Consider the following 22,349-nt stretch of genomic DNA (forward strand, 5'->3'; position numbering starts at 1 on the left):
GTTTGAGAAGACTCTTGAGAGTCCCTTGGACTGCAGGGACATCCAACCAGTCCATTCTGAAGGAGATCAGCCCTGGGATTTCTTTGGAAGGAATGATGCTAAAGCTGAAACTCCAGTACTTTGGCCACCTCATGCAAAGAGTTGACTCATTGGAAAAGACTCTGATGCTGGGAGGGATTGGGGGCAGGAGAAGAAGGGGACGACAGAGGATGAGATGGCTGGATGGCATCACTGACTCGATGGACGTGAGTCTGGGTGAACTCCGGGAGTTGGTGATGGACAGGGGGTCACAAAGAGTCGGACACGACTGAGCGACTGAACTGAGCTGAACTGAACCATACAATAAACAAATAAACTTCATATATTAAAAATGTACAATTTGATGACTTTTGCTATATTTATAAGCTTGTGTTAACAGCACCATGATCAGGATAATGAATGTATATGTCTCCTGCAAAAGTTTCCTCTGGTCTCCATAATTCATTCCCTGCCTCCATCCCATTTCTGGGCAGCTGCTGAGCTGTTTTTCTCAGTATTTTTTCGTTCACCTGTTGGGTAGATACTTGGGTTGCTCCAGTTTTAGCTATTGCAAACGACGTCCTGAAGATTCCTGTATACAACTTTGTGTAGATGTCTTGAGTAAATAAATACAGAGAAGTAGAATGGCTGGGTCATATCATGGGTATATATTTCACTTTTATTTTTTTTAATTTATTATTATTATTTTTCAAATTTATTTTTGACTGCTCTGGTTCCTGCCCCTGGGCTTTCTCTTGTTGCAGCCGGTGGCGGTTGGGGTTGTACTCTTCTTTGTGGTGTGCTGGCTTCTATTGTCGTAGAGGATAGGCTTTAGGGCTTGGGCTTGGTAGTTGTGACACATGGGCTTAGTTGCTCCAAGTCATGTGGGATCTTCCCAGACCAGGGATTGAACCTGTGTCCCCTGCGTTGGTAGGTGGATTTTTAACTGCTGGATCACCAGGGAAGTCACACATATTTAACTTTTTCAGAAGCTTCCAATTTTTCTTTTCCAAAGTGATTGTCATTTTACAGCAGTCTATGAGGATTCCAATTGTTCCACATCCTTGCCAACATTTTTTTTCTTAAAAAAACTTTTTAACTAAAAAAATTTTTAATTACACCCATCCAGTGGGTATGAATTGATGTATCATTCTGGTTTTGATTTGCATTTGCCTAAGGACTAATGAGCATCTTTTCATGCACTTATTTACCAACTGAATATTTTCCTTGATGAAATGTATATTTGGATCTTTTGCCCAGTTTTTAAAAGTTGTTTCTTTTAAATTACAGAGTTTTAAGAGCTTGTAATATAAACTAAATGTAAGTCTTTTACAAGATAGATAGTTTGCAAATATTTTCTGCCAGTTTCTGATTTGCTTTGTTTTTTGCTTTTTTTCTTCTCAGTCTTGAAAGCAGGTGTTCTTAATTTTGCTAAAATGCAAATTATCAATTTTTCTAAATAAAGAAAAGGATTATGTTATTGATGGTGTATCTAAGAAACCTTTGTCTAATGTAAGTTCACCGAGATTTTTCTCCTCTGTTTCTTCTTTTAGGTTTGACACTTAGGTCTATGACTCACTTTTAGTTAATTTTTGTACTTGGTATGATTCTGTATGCCTATTGTCTTGCCAATCTACAGTCTTGATTATTGTAGCTTTATAGTAAATTTGAAATCAGATATGGTAAATCCTCCAAGTTTGTTGATTTTTCTCAAGAATAAGTTGGTATAGATACTTTGCAAAGAGGAAGAATCAAGAGCTTTGTCCCTCCTCTAGTCTTAACAGGATTTCTTCAGTGTACGCTAGGCAGGGTCTTAACAAGAAGCCAGGTAGCAAAGGAGAAATGTAGTTTGCACAGTAGCTCCACCATCAGAAAACAAGGTACAGAAGGATAGATGTGAACATGAGAGGCAGTAACTTAGCAATTGGCACAGTCCTCTCTGGCTACTCAGCAGCCATATATGCCTTTAAACAGATACTTGATCTTGTGTACAGAAGACAAATACTCTGTGCGTTTGCCTAATAAGATGGAAGTCTTCTTTTTAAAAATGAAGATGTTCTTACCTTCTTCCCAAAGTGGGAAGCAAAATCCCAATACTTGTTGTATCCATCTGTTGGTGACATTCACATATTCCACATTTAGGCTATGTTAATTATATCTCAGATTTGTAGTCCTATCTGAATATCATGCTACCTAAAGACTAAATAAAGACTAAACATCTACTTCTGCTTTATTGACTACACCAATGCCTTTGACTGTGTGGATCACAACAAACTGTGGAAAATTCTTCAAGAGATGGGAATACCAGACAACCTGCCTCCTGAGAAATCTGTATGCAGGTCAAGAATCAACAGAACTAGACATGGAACAATGGACTGGTTCCAAATTGGGATAGGAGTACATCAAGGCTGTATATTGTTATCCTGATTATTTAACTTTCGTGCAGAGTACATCATGCAAAGTGCTGGACTGGATGAAGCACAAGCTGGAATCAAGATTACTGGGAGAAATATCAATAACCTCAGATATATAGATGACACCACCCTTAAGGCATAAAGCGAAGAGGAACTGAAGAGCCTCTTGATGAAAGTGAAAAGAGGAGAGTGAAAAAACTGGTTTAAAACTCAACATTCAAAAAACTAAGATTATGGCATCTGGTCCCATCACTTCATGACAGATGGATGGGGAAACAGTGGAAACAGTGAGAGACTTTATTTTCTTGGGCTCCAAAATCATGATGGTAACTGCAGCCATGAAATTAAAAGATGCTTGCTCCTTGGAAGAAAAGCTATGACTAACCTAGATAGCATATTAAAAAACAGAGACATTACTTTGCTGACAAAAGGTTCATCTACTGAAAGCTATGGTTTTTCCATTAGTCATGTATGGATGTGAGAGTTGGACTATAAAGAAAGCTGAATGTTGAAGAATTGATGCTTTTGAACTGTGGTGCTGGAGAAGACTCTTGAGAGTCCCTTGACTGCAAGGAGATCCAACCAGTCCATCCTAAAGGAGATCAGTCCTGGGTGTTCATTGGAAGGACTGATGGTGAAGCTGAAGCTCCAATACTTTGGCCACCTGACGCAAAGAACTGACTCACTGGAGGAGACCCCGATGCTGGGAAAGATTGAAGGCGGGAGGAGAAGGGGATGACAGGATAAGATGGTTAGATGGCATTATTGACTTGATGGACATGCGTTTGAGCAAGCTCTGGGAGTGGTGATGGACAGGGAAGCCTGGCATGCTGCAGTCTATGGGGTTGCAGAGTCAGACACAACTGAGCAACTGAACTGAACTGAAAGACTAAATTGTAAAGTTGTTTGTTGTTGTTTAGTTCCTAAGTCGTATCCGACTCTTCTGCGACCCCATGGAGTATAGCCTGCCAGGTTCTGTCCATGGGATTTCCCAGGCAGGAATACTGGAATTGGTTGCCATTTCCTTCTTCAGGGAATCTTCCTGATCTAGGGATAACACCCACGTCTCCTGCATTAGCAGGTGGATTCTTTACCACTGAGCCAGTTAAGTTTTACTAATAAAATTTGTATAACATATTGAGGAGAAGAAGAGAGAAGAAATTGGTTTATACATTCATGCAAAATCTTGTGTAGTAAGAAAAGAATATATATGTAACTGCTGTAGACTTTGCTTTTGTAAAATAGTTGAATGATTGTAAATTCTTTTTTATAATTAGTTTCTTCTACTGCTCTTTCCATGTTTCCTTTGCCCGGATACAGGACCTCAGCTGGTGAGGTAACCCAAATCTTCCTCACTATTCTTCACACGTTACTTTGTGTGTGTGTATTTTCCATTAACTTTTACTATTACACATGTATAAGAGATACATCAGAGAATCCTTGGGCTTCCAGAGTCCTCCCTGTCCTTACGTATCATTAGTCCTTTATCTCCTAGGTAACTCAGACGAATTGAAACAGCTAATAGAATGACCCTCCTCTTTGCCTCTTCATGATGATTCCAAGTTTATTTTGATGTTTTGCTTTCTATTTTTATGAATGAAATTCTCTTTCATTCAGCCTGGTAGTAACGAATGGCCATGGGTACATGACTAAAGAGCTCAGGCTTCTGGTTTGAACTAAGCAGTAAGTTTAGCACAGTGTCCCATTCTTGAACTCTTGTTTGAAAAGCCTCTCCTTCCCTGGAATGAGTTTAGGATTATTTTAAATGTCCTATTAATGGTATGGACCTAACAGAAGCAGAAGATATTAAGAAGAGGTGGCAAGAATACACAGAAGAACTGTACAAAAAAGATCTTCATGACCCAGATAATCACGATGGCGTGATCACTGTCCTAGAGCCAGACATCCTGGAATGTGAAGTCAAGTGGGCCTTAGAAGGCATCACTATGAACAAAGCTAGTGGAGGTGATGGAATTCCAGTGGAGCTCTTTCAAATCCTGAAAGATGATGCTGTGAAAGTGCTGCACTCAATATGCCAGCAAATTTGGAAAACTCAGCAGTGGCCACAGGACTGGAAAAGGTCAGTTTTCATTCCAATCCCAAAGAAAGGCAATGCCAAAGAATGCTCAAACTACCGCACAATTGCACTCATCTCACACGCTAGTAAAGTAATGCTCAAAATTCTCCAAGCCAGGCTTCAGCAATATGTGAACCTTGAACTTCCTGATGTTCAAGCTGGTTTTAGAAAAGGCAGAGATCAAATTGCCAGCATCCGCTGGATCTTGGAAAAAGCAAGAGAGTTCCAGAAAAACATCTATTTCTGCTTTCTTGACTATGCCAAAGCCTTTGACTGTGGATCACAATAAACTGTGGAGAATTCTTCAAGAGATGGGAATACCAGACCACCTGATCTGCCTCTTGAGAAATTTGTATGCAGGTCAGGAAGCAACAGTTAGAACTGGACATGGAACAACAGACTGGTTCCAAATAGGAAAAGGAGTACGTCAAGGCTGTATATTGTCACCCTGTTTATTTAACTTATATGCAGAGTACATCATGAGAAACGCTGGACTGGAAGAAGCACAAGCTGGAATCAAGATTGCTGGGAGAAATATCAATAACCTCAGATATGCAGATGATATCACCCTTATGGCAGAAAGTGAAGAGGAACTCAAAAGCCTCTTGATGAAAGTGAAAGTGGAGAGTGAAAAAGTTGGCTTAAAGCTCAGCATTCAGAAAATGAAGATCATGGCATCCGGTCCTATCACTTCATGGGAAATAGATGGGGAAACAGTGGAGAAACAGTGTCAGACTTTATTTTTTTGGGCTCCAAAATCACTGCAGATGGTGACTGCAGCCATGAAATTAAAAGACGCTTACTCCTTGGAAGGAAAGTTATGACCAACCTGGATAGCATATTCAAAAGCAGAGACATTACTTTGCCAACAAAGGTCCGTGTAGTCAAGGCTATGGTTTTTCCTGTGGTCATGTATGGAAGTGAGAGTTGGACTGTGAAGAAGGCTGAGCGCCGAAGAATTGATGCTTTTGAACTATGGTGTTGGAGAAGACTCTTGAGAGTCCCTTGGACTGCAGGGAGATCCAACCAGTCCATTCTGAAGGAGATCAGCCCTGGGATTTCTTTGGAAGGAATGATGCTAAAGCTGAAACTCCAGTACTTTGGCCACCTCGTGCGAAGAGTTGACTCATTGGAGAAGACTCTGATGCTGGGAGGGATGGGGGGGCAGGAGGAGAAGGGGACGACAGAGGATGAGATGGCTGGATGGCATCACTGACTCAATGGACGTGAGTCTGAGTGAACTCCGGGAGTTGGTGATGGACAGGGAGGCCTGGACTGCTGCGATTCATGGGGTCGCAAAGAGTCAGACACGACTGAGCGACTGATCTGATCTGATCTGATCTGATTATAACCAACACACAGAATTGTTGCCATTCAAAAAATCTTTTCTCAGCCTCAGGAAAGCGGTGAAACCTGGATTGGATTCTTCACAGACTGTTCTGACTTTATCTTCCACAATTTAAAATTTATTAAAAATTATGATTTGTGAATTGTAGAAGAATATTTTGTTAATCAGTTCAGTTGCTCGGTTGTGTCCCACTCTTTGCAACCCCACGGACTGTAGAATGCCAGGTTTCCCTGTCCATCACCAACTCCTGGAGCTTGCTCAAACTCATATCCATAATGAGTTAACAAACTCATTAACATTTTGTTAATATGTTCTTTAAAAATTTGACCAGCAGAGGTAAACATCTTAAACATTTATCTGTGCCTATTTGGACTTTGTTTGGATGTCTCTCTTCATTTTTAACACCAACTGCATGCATCATATAACTAGAAAAATAGGTTGATTTAGACATTTGGCTGATGGTTTAAAATAATTGTATTAGGAAAATAATTTTTACAAGTGAATATAATTTAAATACTAGCTAAAATTATGACCTGGAGGCAAATTGTTCTGGTATGTAGACACTACATTGGAATTCTGGAACTGCCAATGTTAACTACACACTTTTAGAATTTTGAATAATTTAAAACTTACAGAAAAGTTGCAACAGTAGTATAAAAAGTCTCATATAGTCTTTACCCAGATGAGATGATAAGATAACATCACTGGGTCAGTGGACATGGGTTTGAGCAAACTCCAGAAGATAGTGAAGGATAGGGAAGCCTGCTTTACTGCAGTTCATGGGGTTGTAGTCAGACATGACTTAGCGACTGAACAACAACTGGCTGTTTGTATTTTGCTCTCTGTGTGTTTTATTATTTGTTATCTCTTTCTGTCCATATGTGTCTGTATATTTGTGTGTATATTATATAAAGATACATACATTCTTTTTTTCTTTTGTATGCAGAGGTGGCATCTGACAGTAAGTTGTAGGCATCATGTTCCTTTATTTCTAAATACTTCAGTGTCTTAATAAGTAAGGATTTCTCTTGCTTAACTGTAGTACAATTATTGAAGTCAGAAGATTTAACTTTGATAACAATACTGTTCTGTTTAACACATGGTCCATACTCCAGGTTTGTCAGTAACAATTTCTCAAATAATTCACATACTTAAAAAATCTATTTTGTTTTTACCAGTTTCCTGTATTTCATTTTGATAGAGATTTTTGAAGTGGTTTTTTCATCTTTAGGTTTCAAATGTGAGAATTAATCAGTACTGTAAAACTCTGCAGAAATTGCATACTGTGCTATATGTAACCTGCATTCTTAGGTATATGTAACCTAAGGCCAAATAAGTGTGCTAAGCTCTGACTCTTAGCATATTTTGGGCAGTCTTTTTGGATGATAATTTTACTTAAATTTTTTTGGAAAAAATTTAAAAATTAAAAAAAAAATGGGTATTATGGAATAGAATGCAAAATTTTCATCTCTTTTCTGGCCTGGGCAATCCCATTGACAGAGGAACCTGGCAGGCTGCCTTTCATGGGGTCGCAAAGAGTTGGACACCACTGAATGACTAACACCTTAAGGTAAAGCACCAGACATCAAAGAAGTAATTTACTTCCCAATAATTGAGAATAAGAATTAGACCAAATTTGCTTGAGGGAGGGTAAGTATCTCCCTTTAAGACTCGGCTAGTGAAGCGTAGGCATTTGGCTATTTAAAAGAAAAAAATCAATGTTTAGAGTTCCTTGAGCAATAATTTTAGAAAAAAATCTCAATTTAAAATTAAAAATAAATTGTATTATTATTTATTAAATGCTGTTTTAGTTATAGCTCACTCATCAAGAGTGTTTCTTGACATTTCCTAGTTTTCTTCTGGTTGTTAATTTCTATCTTAATGTCCTGTGACCAGTAAATATGGTTTGTATGATACCAGTACTTTCAGATTTTAAGTTTGCTTTATTAATTTGAGCATTATAATAGTTATTTATTGCTGTGTAACAAATTCCCCCAAATGTAGCAACTTTGGACCACAAGCATTTATTATCTCATAACATTTCTGTGTGTTAGAAATCCAGTAGCAGCTTAGGTAGATGTTTCTAGCTCACAGTCTTTCATGAAGTTGTAGTGAAGCTCTTTGCTGTACTACAGTCATCTGAAAGCTTGACTGGACCTGGAAGATTTACTTCTGACCTGGTCATTTACACAGCGGATGGCTAGAGGCCTCAGTTCTTTACTAGCTAGTTCTTTTGCAGAAGGACTCTATAACTCTCTTGTATTATGTGTCAGTTTCGTGTGTGTGCTATTTAGGCACATAGGGATTTTTAAATGATATCCTCTAAGTGATTTGAATCTTGAATTTTTAAATTTTGAATCTTCAGTTCAGTTGATCAGTCATGTCTGACTTTTTGCAGCCCCGTGGACTGCAGCACACCAGGCTTCCTTGACAGTCACTAACTCCAGGAGCTTGCTCACACTTGTGTCCATTGAGTCGGTGATGCTATCCAACCATCTCATCTTCTGTCGTCCCCTTCTCCCGCCTTCAATCTTTCCCAGCATTGGGGTCTTTTCCAGTGAGTCAGTTCTTTGCTTCAGGTGGCCAAAGTATTGGAGCTTCAGCTTCAGCATCAGTCCTTCCAATGAATATCAGGACTGATTTCCTTTAGGATTGACTGGTTTGATCTCCTTGCAGTCCAAGGGACTCTCGAGTCTTCTCCAACACTACAGTCAAAAGCATGAATTCTTTGGGACTCAGCTTTCTTTATAGTCCAACTCTTACATCCATACGTGACTACTGGAAAAACCATAGTTTTGACCAGATGGACCTTTGTTGTTAAAGTAATGTTTCTGCTTTTTTATATGCTGTCTAGGTTGGTCATAGCTTTTCTTCTAAGGGACAAGCATCTTTGAATTTCATGGCTGCAGTCACCATCTGCAGTGATTTTGGAGCCCCGGAAAATAAAGTCTCTGACTGTTTTCATTGTTTCCCCATCTATTTGCCATGAAGTCATGGGACCAGATGCCATGATCTTAGTTTTTTGAATGTTGAGCTTTAAGCCAGCTTTTCCACTCTCCTCTTTCACTTTACAATTATGTAGTAATCCTCTTTATTTTTAGTGCTTTTTGTCTTCATTTGCTCTTGTTTTGTTTTGTTTTATTTTTGCTTGGTAAATCTTTTCCCATTCTTTGATCACTCATCTTTTTTTCCCCTTATGTTAGTCCATCTCTTAAAAACAGCACATATGTAACCAGTCTAAATATCTTTCCTTCTAAGTGGAAGGTTTGGACCATTGGTAGTCATTGTGATTACCTATATATTTGGAATCATTTGTCATTTTATTATGTGGCTGTTATTTGTTCAACTTTTCCTTTTTTCTTTTATCTCAGACTTTCTTTCTGGGTTCATGTTTTTCCTGCTTGAAGCATATTTTTAAGAATTTCCTTTGATGAAGTTTCTTGTGGTAATTGCTCTTATTTGCCTTTCATTCAGTGTCTTTCAATGTCAGTGTCTTTGTTTCCCCCTTATTCTTGAATGATAGTTTTATTGGATGTATAGAATTCTAGGCATGTGTTTTTCTTTCAGTATGTTAAATATATCATTTAACTATCTTCTTGGAGCTCTACCAGTGCTGTGTGCTGTGCTTAGTCGCTCATGTCTGACTCTTTGTGACCCCATGGACTGTAGCTCTCCAGGCTCTTCTATCCATGGGGATTCTCTAGGCAAGAACAGTGGAATGGCTTGCCATGCCCTCCTCCAGGGGATCATCCCAACTGAGGGATCGAACCCAGTCCTTTCGCGCTGTAGGCAGAATCTTGACCGTCTGAGTCATCAGGGAAGCCCTGGTGTTTTTGGTTTACCTGTTGTTCATTCTTCATATTATTAACATGCTTTCAGTACTATTTTCACACAGTGAAATCTATTAATCTATCCATTGAAGTTGTTTTTCCGGAGGACTTCCTCCCATTCTCCTGTTTAGGATTGACTGCTTGTTGGGCCAGGTGTGTTGCTCTCAGCCTGAGATTCTTCCTTCATTTTCCTTTTGGAAATTCCCATGTTCCTCTCCTATGTTGGTTTCCCTGTTTTGTGGATCCCATTAGTTTCTTCCACAGCTTGCTGAATAAAAAGCTGAAGAAGAGATCAATTTTGAGATCCTGAATGTTTGAGAATACTTTTATCCTACCTTTTTATTATTTGATAATTTATCTGACTATTATGTTCTAGAAGGAAAATAAATTTTCTCAGAATTTTGAGGTCATTTCTTCATTGTCTTCTGGTTTATCACGGAAATTATTGCTAAATCTAATGACATTCTGGTTCCTATAATGTTGTGAGCTACTTTTAAAATTTTTTCTTTTCTGGAAGTCCTTGGGATTTTTTTCCTTAGTCCTTGCTATTGTGCAGTTCAGTAATAACATAGTTGGATACCTAATGGATCTTTTTCAGTTTGGAGACTCATGTTCTTCAGATCTGAGATATTTCTTTCATAATTTCTTTCTTCTATGTTCATTTCTTTTTTCCTCCCTCCTTTTCTCACATTTTGGAATTGATTGATCTTGTGATTTTTTAAAAAACTGTTATCCTCTCGTGTTTTCTCTTATTTCCTAGAGAATCTTGAATATATCTTGACTATATCTTCCAACTCTTTACCTTTTTATTTTTTCTATTTGTACAGAGTTAACATAGCAAGCCTGAGAACTATTATCCTTAGAAAGGTCTGATTGAAGGTTGGCCCTTGGCTGGTGTCTGGTACCTTGGGTTTGGAATGGTTCCCACCATTCCTCAATAAGAGTGATTCACTGTGCTTAAAACTGTTCAAAACAAGATTTATGCTGAACACCTGCTTTCCATCTGAGTGTCTGTAATTTAGTATGGGTAGGCAGAAAGTACCCCCAGTAAAAACCGTGAGCACTGGGTCTCTAATGAATTCCCTGGTAGACAATATTTTACATATGTAGTCACAACCCATTGCTGGAGCAGTTTAGCCCGCTCTGTCTGACTCCGCTGGGAGAGGTCCCTTGGAAGCTTGCGTCTGATTTCCTCTGGACTTTATACCTTTTCCTTTTGCTGGTTTTGCTTTATGTCCTTCTGCTGTAATAAATCACAGCTGTGAATGTGACTGTGTCAAGTCCTGTGAGTCCTTTTAGCATACTACTGAACCTGGGGTTAGTCTTGGGGACTCATGACACACACTCATATTTAACTTTCCCAATGTTCTTTTTTATTCTTGCTTGCTCTCTCTTTTTAAAATTGCAACCTTTAAAATCTTTCCTAATGTCTTTTAGGATGTCAGTGATTAACTTTGTTTGTGTATGACGTTTTCTTCTCATTGCTCTTTTTTTTCCCCTAAGAATTAATTTGTGTGTGTTTACTTGATCCCCTTTCTTTGTTGCTAGCAAGGCTTCTTTGTGTCTGGTGATTCTAGGTTGCCTGTTCCCACTTTAAATATTTATTCTTAAATGTGAGACAATTGGAAGCTCATGCATATCATCTTTACTGTAGGGTGAGTTGGTGGCAAACTAGCTCATTGTTGGAAGCCCTCCAAATGTAAGTATTTTCTTTGGGCATCCAGTTTCTCCAGAAAAATACTGCCCAGTTGCTTACCTGAGAAGATATATGTCTGGTTCCAGGATTCTGACAGCCAGATGAAGGGGGCTGGTGGTTTATGGTTTGGAGGTTTTCATTCAACTAGGAAGTAATAGGATTATTGTGGCAATATTATTTTATGGTTCAGATTTGTAGAATATAGATGAAGGAAATGGTTAATTGGGTTTTCCTCTGAAGTCCCTTAACTATCTGTTGACTGGGTAGTAGACTAGCAGGAATCACCTGTTGTTCTCAGACCATAATTTGAAGAACACTGCATTAAGTAATAAAGAGGTTGTTGCTAAGGGAGACAGGAGTGTTAACACACTAGTTCATTCCTTTATTCAGCAAACATTTATTAATTGTCTTTTAAAAGTATTTTTGTTTTTGTTTGCATTGGGTCTCTGTTGCGGTGTATGGACTTGCTGTAGTTGTGGAGAGCAGAGGCTCCTCTGTGGGTGCAGTGCGTGGGATTCTTGTTGCAGTGGAGCATGAGCTCTAGGCACACGGGCTCAGTAGCTGCGGCTCTCAGACTCTAGAGAGTAGACTCAGAAGTTGTGGCCCACGGGCTTAGTTGCTCTGTGGCATGTGGAATCTTCCTGGACCAGGGATTGAACCTGTGTCTCCTGAGTTAGCAGGTGGATTCTTATCCACTGAGCCACCAGGGAAGTCCTAGTAATTGCCTTTTAAAACTTTTAATCCCAGGGAATAACATAGGTTATAAGAAAGAGACTTCTCTGCTCGCATGGGACTTGCATTCTTACATAAGGATGAATATTAAACAACTTATCATTTAGTTGTTTAATTATAGTTGTTGGAGGCTCACAGAGCCTTCATATATGGGACAACTGCTCTGGGGTTCAGGGATGATACCTCTGAAAGTATGAATGAGGAAAGTGGTGGGGAAATGAGAGAGTGGCAAAGAAAGAGGCTAAAGATCTTAATCAGAATAAAAATAATTGTGAGATTAAATGAAGTGTAGAATATGTTTAGTGCCTGGTACTTGTGCCTGATAAATGTTAACTAGTAATTCTATTGTTTGTAGAATATTGATATATTGGATGATAAAAAAGATATTTGATTATTAACATTTAATTTATAAAAGTAAAAGTTTTGTGATAACGGTACAATAAGACAATATGTCCATAGAATCTTTTATGACTAAAAATTTACCTCACAGTATAGAAATGTTGCTGTTTGAAAAGTATTGCTAAGGCAGAGATCATGCTTCTTAATGCTTTTATCTCTAGCACCCAGCATAGTGTTTGACATATAGAAAGTATTTACTTAGTCTTAAAAAAAAAACACCTGAAATGGGTACTAGAAATTCCAGTTAACCTAGAAGCTAGGAAGGATGTGGGATTTCATATACAAGAAATACTCTGCTTTTTTCCTTACTAAGGCATTTGCTTGGTTGTGCTCCTTCAGGGGAATTGGGAGTGGTCTTTTGATTAGAATTTAAATATTCTCCTTTTCATATACCTTTTCTCCAGCTGGCAATGATCTGTTAGGACAGAGTCTTTAGTTTTTTTCTCTTGGGGAACTGTGATTGGTGCTCTTTAACCCTCCAGCACTTAGATCCACAATGCATTCGTTATCTATTGCTGCACAACAAATTACCTCAAAACTTAGCAGCTTAAAACAACAGACATTTATTATCTCACAGTTTTTGTGGGTCAGGACTTTGAGAGTGACTTAGCTGGGTGCCTCGGTGCCTCTGGTTCAGTGTCTCTCTTGAGGTTGCAGACAAGCTGTTGGCTGCACTTGCAGGCATCTGAAATACTGGCAGGAGGATGTGCTTCTAAGTTCACCCCCCTGATTGTTTGCAGGAGACCTTAGTTCTTTGCCATGTGGACCTCCTGTAGGCTTCCTGAGTGTTCTCATGACATGGCTTTTGGCTTCCTGTAGAGCAAGCAATGAAGAAGAAGAGGGGATTGAGGGACGTGAGGGATGGATAAAACAAGCCAGTTGGAGATGAAATCCTCCATTGTTGATAACCTATTACTAATATCAGAAGAGAGACATTATCATGTCTGCTGTATTCTAGTGGTTAGAATGACCAACACTGGTAGGAATATTGGAGGTGTGAATGTCAGGAGGTGTGGCTTCTTGGGAGCCATTTCAGACACTGACTGCCCCAAACTCAATCAGTGGAATCATCATCTTCCAGCCCAGTATATCAAATATATTTAGAAGTATAGGTTAATCAAGCTAGTACTTGATTAATATTTGTACATTGTTTCTATTGTAAGTTGAGATTTCCCACATTTGAGATTGTTAGTTTGGCATTTTAATGCTGCTTTCTTTTTTTTCACTTTCCCCACTTTCCTTGTCCTTTTTGTATTTTTCAGATTTAATCCGAAAATAATAGCTCAATGTTATCTACTTTCAACTTAAAGTTGGGGGTACTAGAGGGATTTCCCTGGTGGTCCAGTGGTTAAGAATCCGTCTTGCAATGCAGGGGATGTGAGTTCGATTCCTGGTCCAGGAAGATTCCACATGCTACAGGGAAAATAAGCCCGTGCACCACAACTACTGAGCCCTGGGCCCTAGAGCCCATGCTTTGCAACAGGAGAAGCCACTGCAATGAGAAACCTGCATACCGCAGCTGGAGAGTAGCCTTCGCTCTCCACAGCAAGAGAAAACCCACGAGCAGCAATGAAGACCCAGTGCAGCCAAAAATAAACAAACATTTTTTTAAAGTTGGGGATGCTAGAGGATATTGGATTAGATACTTTTAGATTGTAGTTCCCATTATATTGTAAATCTCAGTCTGTTGTAATAAAGCATATAGATGAAAATTCAGTTAACAATCAAGCGGAGAACAAAAGAAAATTTTATTCAAGCCAACTGAGGATTATAACCGGGGAGACAGACACTTGGAAGCTTTCTGAGGTTCTACTGGTTAAGAAACCTGTATGCAGGTAAGGAAGCAACAGTTAGAACTGGACATGGAATAACAGACTGGTTCCAAATAGGGAAAGGAGTATGTCTAGGCTGTATAATGTCACCCTACTTATTTAACTTACACGCAGAGTATGTAACTTAACATGAGAAATTCTGGGCTGGATGAAGCACAAGCTGGAATCAAGATTGCTGGGAGAAATATCGATAACCTCAGATATGCAGATGATACCACCCTTATGGCAGAAAGCAAAGAACTACTAAAGAGGTTCTTGATGAAAGTGAAAGAGGAGAGTGAAAAGTTGACTTAAAGCTCAACATTCAGAAAGCTAAGATCATGACATCTGGTCCCATCACTTCATGACAAATAGATGGGGAAACAGTGGAAGCAGTGAGAGACTTTATTTTTATGGGCTCCAAAATCACTGCAGATGGTGACTGCAGTCAAGAAATTAAAATAGATGCTTGCTCCTTGGGAGAAAAGTTATGACCAACCTAGACAGCATATTAAAAAGGAGAGACATTACTTTGCCAACAAAGGTCCGTCTAGTCAAGGCTATGGTTTTTCCAGTGGTCATGTGTGGATGTGAGAGTTGGACTGTAAAGAAAGCTGAGCGCCAAACAACTGATACTTTTGAACTGTGGTGTTGGAGAAGACTCTTGAGAGTCCCTTGGACTGCAAGGAGATCAAAACAGTCCATCCTAAAGGAAATCAGTCCTGAATAGTCATTGAAAGGACTGAAGCTGAAGCTGAAACTCCAAAGTTTGGCCACCTGATATGAAGAACTGACTCATTTGAAAAGACCCCGATGCTGGAAAAGATTGAAGGCGGGTGGAGAAGGGGACGACAGAGGATGAGATGGTTGGATGGCATCACCGACTCAATGGACATAAGTTTGAGTAAACTCTGGGAGTTGGTGATGGACAGGGAGGCCTGGCATGCTGCAATCCATGGGGTCCTGAAGAGTCGAACACAACTAAACTGAACTGAACAGGTTAAGAGCTAGAGATGTAGTATTATGCATTTTTGAGACAAAGGATTATGGATCATATACATAAAGTTCATCAGAGATGTTTTGGTCAGGTATGCATGTACAGAGTGAGCCTTCAGGTCAGTGCGACCCTCTAGGATGAGAAGGAAATCTTAATCTTAAACTTACAATGCTGGTGTCAGAAGAAAGGGACCGTTTTTCTCAAAGGTTGATTATTATATCTTCCTGTCTAGAGGAGGCTTGATTAATGTGTAGAGGAAATGCATATTGGGAAAAGCCCATCTCAAATTGGGGTGTGTTGGGACATGTTATGTGTGATTTAATTCTTAGTTTGATGTTTCCTGCTGTAGAGAAATTTATGATTTTCCTCATGTGTATAATAATAATAATAATAATTTTGTGATTTTAAGTCTTCAAAGAAAAGTGAATAAAGTAAAAGGTATTATTTGTAGACATTTGATTTTACTTGTATGTGGTTATTAGTTATATCTTTCATTAAATAATAAATGATTGCTGGGCTTTAGCACTTATGGATAGAGAACATGGGCCTTCTCTATAAATTAAGAGCCAGGAGATTTTTGTTTGAGTTTAGGAACAAAATATTTTGTAGGTTTCAGAGGTACTTTTCTTTCCTAAATCCTGAGTTTGAGCATCAGATTTCAGAAAGCTGAATTATTACTAGGGGCAGTAGAGTCCTCAGCCTGTGACTAGTTTATATGCGGACACCTGTAAGTCTGTGTGAAATTCAGATACTTGTTCCTTATGGAAATGCTGTTGTAAATGTATTGGATTCTCCTGCTGCCCCTTCCAAACCTGAAGTTTAGCCTGTACTGAATCAGAGCTCAGTCAGATTTTAAATCTTTTTTCAAAATCTTGAAGCAGTCATAAGCTTACAGAAAAACTATGAGTAAAGCACAGAGAGTCTTTATCTTGAAACCATTTAAGTGTAAGTTGCTGATTATGTCCTATCACCCCTGAATACTTCACTGCCTTTCCTGCAAATTAAAATGTTACTGCACTACCCACAATATACCTATTCAAATCGGGAAATTAATACTGATGCCTTAATACTACTACCTAATTCTGAGGCCCCATTTCAATTTTATATTTTTCCCAGTAATGCCCTTTATATCAGAAGGATCCAATCCAGAATCATGTTACAATTAGTTGTTGTGTCTCTTTTGTCTCTTTCACTCTGAAACATCATCTGGTTAGTTTTTGTAGACTGTTCCTCAGTTTGGATTTGTTAGTATTTCCTCATGGTGAACTTTACATACTTGATAGGAATTCAGATGCAATGCTGTACCTTACATCCATCAAATGACACAGTTTAGATGGTCTAACTGTTGATGATGCTAACTTTGGTAACTTGATTGAGTTGATGAGCCAAGCTTCTTTATTATAAAGTTACTCTTTGCCCTTATAAACACACACACACACACTGTATGGGTGTGTTTAGAAACTGTAAATAGCCCATTCTTCATCAAGCTTTTAGTTTATTCATACAGACTGACTGTTTCTCTTATCCAGTGGATGATAATAGGGTTATCATTATTTTTTGCTCACATTATTACAGATTTGACCAGGCAGAGCCTCCTTAGTCTGGCTTCTGTGTCCTTTTGACACATCTCCATCATTCTTTGAACATTTCCTTTGTTTCTAAAATAACACGATGTTCCAGACTTCTTTGGATCTTCCTTGTGTTTCAGAGCTGGAATAATCAGCTGTTTCCCTAAGGAGCCCTGGTTCCTTTTAGAGGAGAATGGTTCCTTAGAAACCAAGATACAGGGGCTAGGTGGACTCATTACTAGTGAGTTTTCATTATTTCTGAGTATTCTTAGTGGATGAAGTTAGGGAATAGATAAGTTCCTGTCCACACATTCTGGGTGTTTGTGTGTGTGTGTGTGTGTGTGTGTGTGTGTGTGTGTGTATTTATATCAATATTTATTTCCATCTGTCTCTCTATTGAAAAGTCTGTTTCTGTTGCCTCTAATTTTATTTCAACATGAAGGCTTTTTGTAATTTTCTCCCTTTCGTTATTTGTAATTTCTTTCTCTGATAGAAACCTGGCTTTCATTATTTTTAATATACCTACTTCTTTGATTATTCCCCTTTTATGTAACCAATCTCCCATCACTGTCATTCCCTGTCACCATTTGCTCCCAAGCACAGATGCCCTTCTCACTCTCCTTGGGCTCCAACACCCCTTATTTTCAACCCCCACCCTCACTTTATGTGGGTACTCTAGTTTCCTTGCTCAGGCTCATATTGCTTACCCTGTGCTGCTTCCCTGGAGGTCATCCTTCTCACCCCGCTCAGACTGCGCTAGAACACTTTCTCTCTTATCAAGTGGAAGCCCAGCACCAGTGTCCAGCACCCCGTGCTAGTCCCCACTCTCGTCTCTTTGTCTCACTCAGGCTTTGAAGCCCAGCTTTGGGCTGGGCTATCCTCCTTATGCTGCCCACCCCACCTTATCCCATTGCAGCTCTGACATCCTCTGTGGCCTGCTCTCACCCTTCTCACCCTGTTTAGATGCTAATATTCTATGCCTGGCTACCCTCTCTTTCCTTTCTCCATTCGTGCTCTGACACCCTCTGCTGGGCTGCCGTCTACAGGTGGACACCCTCTTCACCCTGCTTATGCTCCATTTCCCCTACATGAATCCCTTACTCATCCTGCTCAGGCTCCTGCTTCTCCCCCAAACAGAGATCCCTGCTTTGCTCTACCCCTCCTAATGGCTTTCGTACTGAATTATTTACTGAAGGGAAGGGAGTGGAAGGGAAAAGAAGAGCCAGCATATTTTATGGGAACAGCGTGATCCAAGTTTATGTTTGACAGAAGTAAATCTTCCCCTGCTTTGGTAGTAGATCTGGAGAATCTGGAAAGGGCATTTGGGAATCTGCTTTGGGAACTTCGTTAGTATTTGGAACTACTGGTATAAACAGGTTCTTTATTTGTGAATCAGAGACTTCTGTGTATGGAAATCCTTGGATAGTCTGTAAGTTCAGAATAGTAGGAAAGGAGAAAGAAACCAAAAGCCAGAAGTGTTTGATGGTTTAGTAGCTCAGTTGTGTCTGACTCTTTGTGAACCCATGAACTGTAGCCCACCAGGCTCCTCTGTGGGTTGCCATTTCCTTCTCCAGGGGATCTTCCTGACCCAGGGATCGAACCCAGATCTCCTGCTTTGCAGATAGATTCTTTACCGACTGAGACACCAGGGAAGCCAAAAGTGCTTAGGGGAAAGGATGATTTGGAACTCACTTCTTGGTAGAATTGGTTTGAAAGTGAAAGTGAAGTCGCTCAGTCGTGTCCAACTCTTTGCAACCCCATGGACTGTGGCCTACCAGGCTCCTCCACCCATGGGATTTTCCAGGCAAGAATATTGGAGTGGGTTGCTGTTTCCTTCTCCAGGAGATCTTCCCGACCCAGGAATTGAACCCGAGTCTCCCACATTGTTGGCAGACACTTTACTGTCTGAACCACCAGGGAAGTCCTAAATTGGTTTGCTGCTGCTGCTGCTAAGTCACTTCAGTCGTGTCCGACTCTGTGTGATCCCATAGATGGCAGCCCACCAGGCTCCCCTGTCCCTGGGATTCTCCAGGCAAGAACACTGGAGTGGGTTGCCATTTCCTTCTCCAGTGCATGAAAGTGAAAAGTGAAAGTGAAGTCGCTCAGTCGTGTCCAACCCTCAGTGACCCCCTTGGACTGCAGCCTACCAGGCTCCTCCGTCCATGGGATTTTCCAGGCAAGAGTACTGGAGTGGGGTGCCATTGCCTCTCTTTAGCTCCATGTTAATCTCCTTGCTCCCAGGTGGCCATATAGTCTTATAATGACCACTAAAAAAAACAAAACAAAACAGTTAATTATTTAATAATCTGTTTTATGAACTCAGTATTAAATTTCAGGATGTTATTACAGTATTTTCCTACCTTTATTAAATCATTTATGTACTATTTAGCCATATCTTGTGTCCTTTCTTAGCTTAACTTTAAATTGGCTTACCTTGTTCACTTAGCCTTATCAAAGGAATAGTGTCTTTGTGAGCATAGTGCTAATTATATATTTTATATCACGCGTTAAAGTGAATACCCCTCCCTGGTGGCTCAGCAGTAAAGAATCTGTTTTTGCCAGTCCAGGAGATCAGGTTTGATCCCTGGGTTGGGACGATCCCCTGAAGAAGGAAATAGCAACCCACTCCAGTATTGTTGCCTGGAGAATCCCATGGACAAAGGAGCCTGGCAGGCTATAGTCCATGGGGTCGCAAAGATTTAGACATGACTGAGTGACTAACACTTTCACATTCAAAGTGAATGTAGAACTTAAAATATTTAAAGTTTATTAGGTGCCATATAAAGTCATATTATATCCCAGTGGTGCAGAGTCCACTTTGGGAAATAGGTTAATATAATCAGTATAAATGTTTGATAGATTTTCTTGATTTATGTTTGTTACTTGGTATCTAGAGCTAATTTATCTTTTTTTTCAAAGCATGATTCTTTTCTACGTGCTTTTCCCCAGTATGATTTTTTCTTTGCTTTTTCTCTCATTTAGATGACTTACATTAAGTGAATTTTAATGTCAACCCCAACCCCATCATGGTCTGAGGACCCTTTTAGAAAGTAGTTAAAATGTACACAGAGGCAAAGATTTTAGCCTATGACCTTTTGAAGAATTTTCTGAGTGCAACTAGGAACAAATTATCTATTGTTCACAGTACTATGCTTAATGTTATGCCTTCTAAATCCTCTTGTTGAAATCTTCTATATTAAGTAGCTAACAGTTTAATACAGATCATATTAAAAGGTTATTATTTTTTTTCATGTAGTTTATACCCTTTACATTTCTGCAATAATATCCAACATTTTATATAAGGTAGCATGAAGTGTTCAAAAAGTTTATTTTTTTCCCAATTGGGAAAGTGATACTTGCCAATTGAAAGTAAGAGAAACTCAAAAAGTAAAAGAAAGGAAAAAATTAACTCATTTTTACCTTCAAATGCAATTTATCTTTAAAAAATTTTTTTAAAAGTACACCCACACCAGGCATAGTCATTTCTGTATTATGTGTTCCAGTAGTATGTAACTTTATTTTGGAAAAATGTAGAGTCACAAAAATAGTTTCATTTTACTTTACACTTTTAAAATTATTAGTGAAATGAACACAGATTTTTGTATCTGTATTGACTACTCATCTTCTATGATTGCTTCATATTTCTTTGGTTTTTCCATTGGATAGTCTTATTAATTTATATGTAGTACAGTCTTATACTATATTAGTATGTAAGCCTTTTAGTGGCTAGTTGTTGCACATTCTTTTACTTCCTGTTACTTGTCTTTTTCTTTGTCAGTAGTGTCTTTTCTTTTAAAAGCAGAATTTCAGTGTTTTCCTGTAGGTAAATGTATTGGTGTTTTTTCCTTAATGGCTTCTGGATTTTCTTATTTAGGAAAAAATCTGTTCTATCCAAATATTACGAGATTATTCTTTAGTATTTTTCCTAGTAGTTTTATGACATTTTTTTTCTTTTTTTAGTATTAGGTTCTTAATTTCTCTCTCCTTTTTCTCTGTTTCTCTCTTTCTCTATCTCTCTCACACACACACACGTATTTTAAAATTCGGTATAAGTTTTTTTGTTTTTTGTTTTCTTAGATAGCCAGTTAATCTGGTAATGTTCTATTGATAAGCCTAGTCAAGGCTATGGTTTTTCCTGTGGTCATGTATGGATGTGAGAGTTGGACTGTGAAGAAGGCTGAGCGCCGAAGAATTGATGCTTTTGAACTGTGGTGTTGGAGAAGACTCTTGAGAGTCCCTTGGACTGCAAGGAGATTCAACCAGTCCATTCTGAAGGACATCAGCCCTGAGATTTCTTTGGAAGGAATGATGCTAAAGCTGAAACTCCAGTACTTTGGCCACCTCGTGCGAAGAGTTGACTGATTGGAAAAGACTCTGATGCTGGGACGGATTAGGGGCAAGAGGAGAAAGGGATGACAGAGGATGAGATGGCTGGATGGCATCACTGACTCGCTGGATGTGAGTTGGAGTGAACTCCGGGAGTTGGTGATGGACAGGGAGGCCTGGCGTGCTGCGATTCATGGGGTCACAAAAAGTCGGACACGACTGAGCGACTGATCTAATCTTATTGATAAGCCTTTCTTTTAACACTGATTTGAAATATTAACTTTTATCATATTAACTTTCTATGTACATATTAAATCTTTTATGATTATAATTAGTTTATGATTATAATACTTTGGTTTTGTTAAAGAGCTTAGTAGTATGTTTAGTACCTGATAATGTAAGTCTCCTTCAATTCTTATTTTTCAGAAAGTTATTTGGTATTCTCACAATTTTTTTCTTTCAAGTGACCTTCAGAGTCAACTTACCATTTTAAAGAAGCCCCCATCTTCCAAATCTGTTATAATGTCTTCTCACTACTTCTCTTCTACTTTTATTAGCCTAATTTAAGCTACCATTTTCTCTTGCCTAGGCTATCTTCTAACTCCAGCACCAAGAAGACTCTAGAAAACATAGATCATGTTGCTCCCTTGTTTACATCCCTTAAATGTCTTCTTTCCCTCTCTTTCATTATCTGCTGCTGCATAGCAAAGTACTCTAAAGCTTTATAGCTTAAAATGCCTTTTATAAAAAATTGTAGCTCACAATTTGGAAGTCAGGCATTCATGACGGGTTCAACTGTATTTCACAAAGTGTTGGCTGGGTTGTCTGGGGCTGGAGAATCCCTCCCAATACAACTTCTTCAGTTACATGTCTGACACTTCATTGCTTCTTGGTCTCTCTCTCCACATGGCATCTCATTCTCTAGAATCTCTCCATGTGACTTGGGCTTTTCACAGCATGGTGGTCTCAGAATAATCACACTTTTTACATGGCAGCTGGCTTCCAAGGAGGAGGGAAAGAAAACTTGTCAGACTAATTAAGGCTGTGCCTAGAACTGGCAGAGTGTCCCTTCTGCCATATTTTATTGGTCAGAACAGTCGCAAAATCTGCCTAGTTGAAAGAAAATGAAAAGA

The 22,349-nt window shown here is 39.1% G+C and overlaps 1 protein-coding gene across 13 annotated transcripts in view; it reads left to right on the forward strand.

The window, feature by feature from the left end:
- The window catches only part of NF1 (neurofibromin 1), a 265,468-nt gene that overhangs the window by 16,723 nt on the left and 226,396 nt on the right, over window positions 1-22,349 (forward strand). The gene's annotated exons all lie outside the window — the stretch shown is intronic.

Source organism: Bubalus bubalis, chromosome 3 (genome assembly GCF_019923935.1).
Source record: "Bubalus bubalis isolate 160015118507 breed Murrah chromosome 3, NDDB_SH_1, whole genome shotgun sequence".
Taxonomy (NCBI): Eukaryota; Metazoa; Chordata; class Mammalia; order Artiodactyla; family Bovidae; genus Bubalus; species Bubalus bubalis.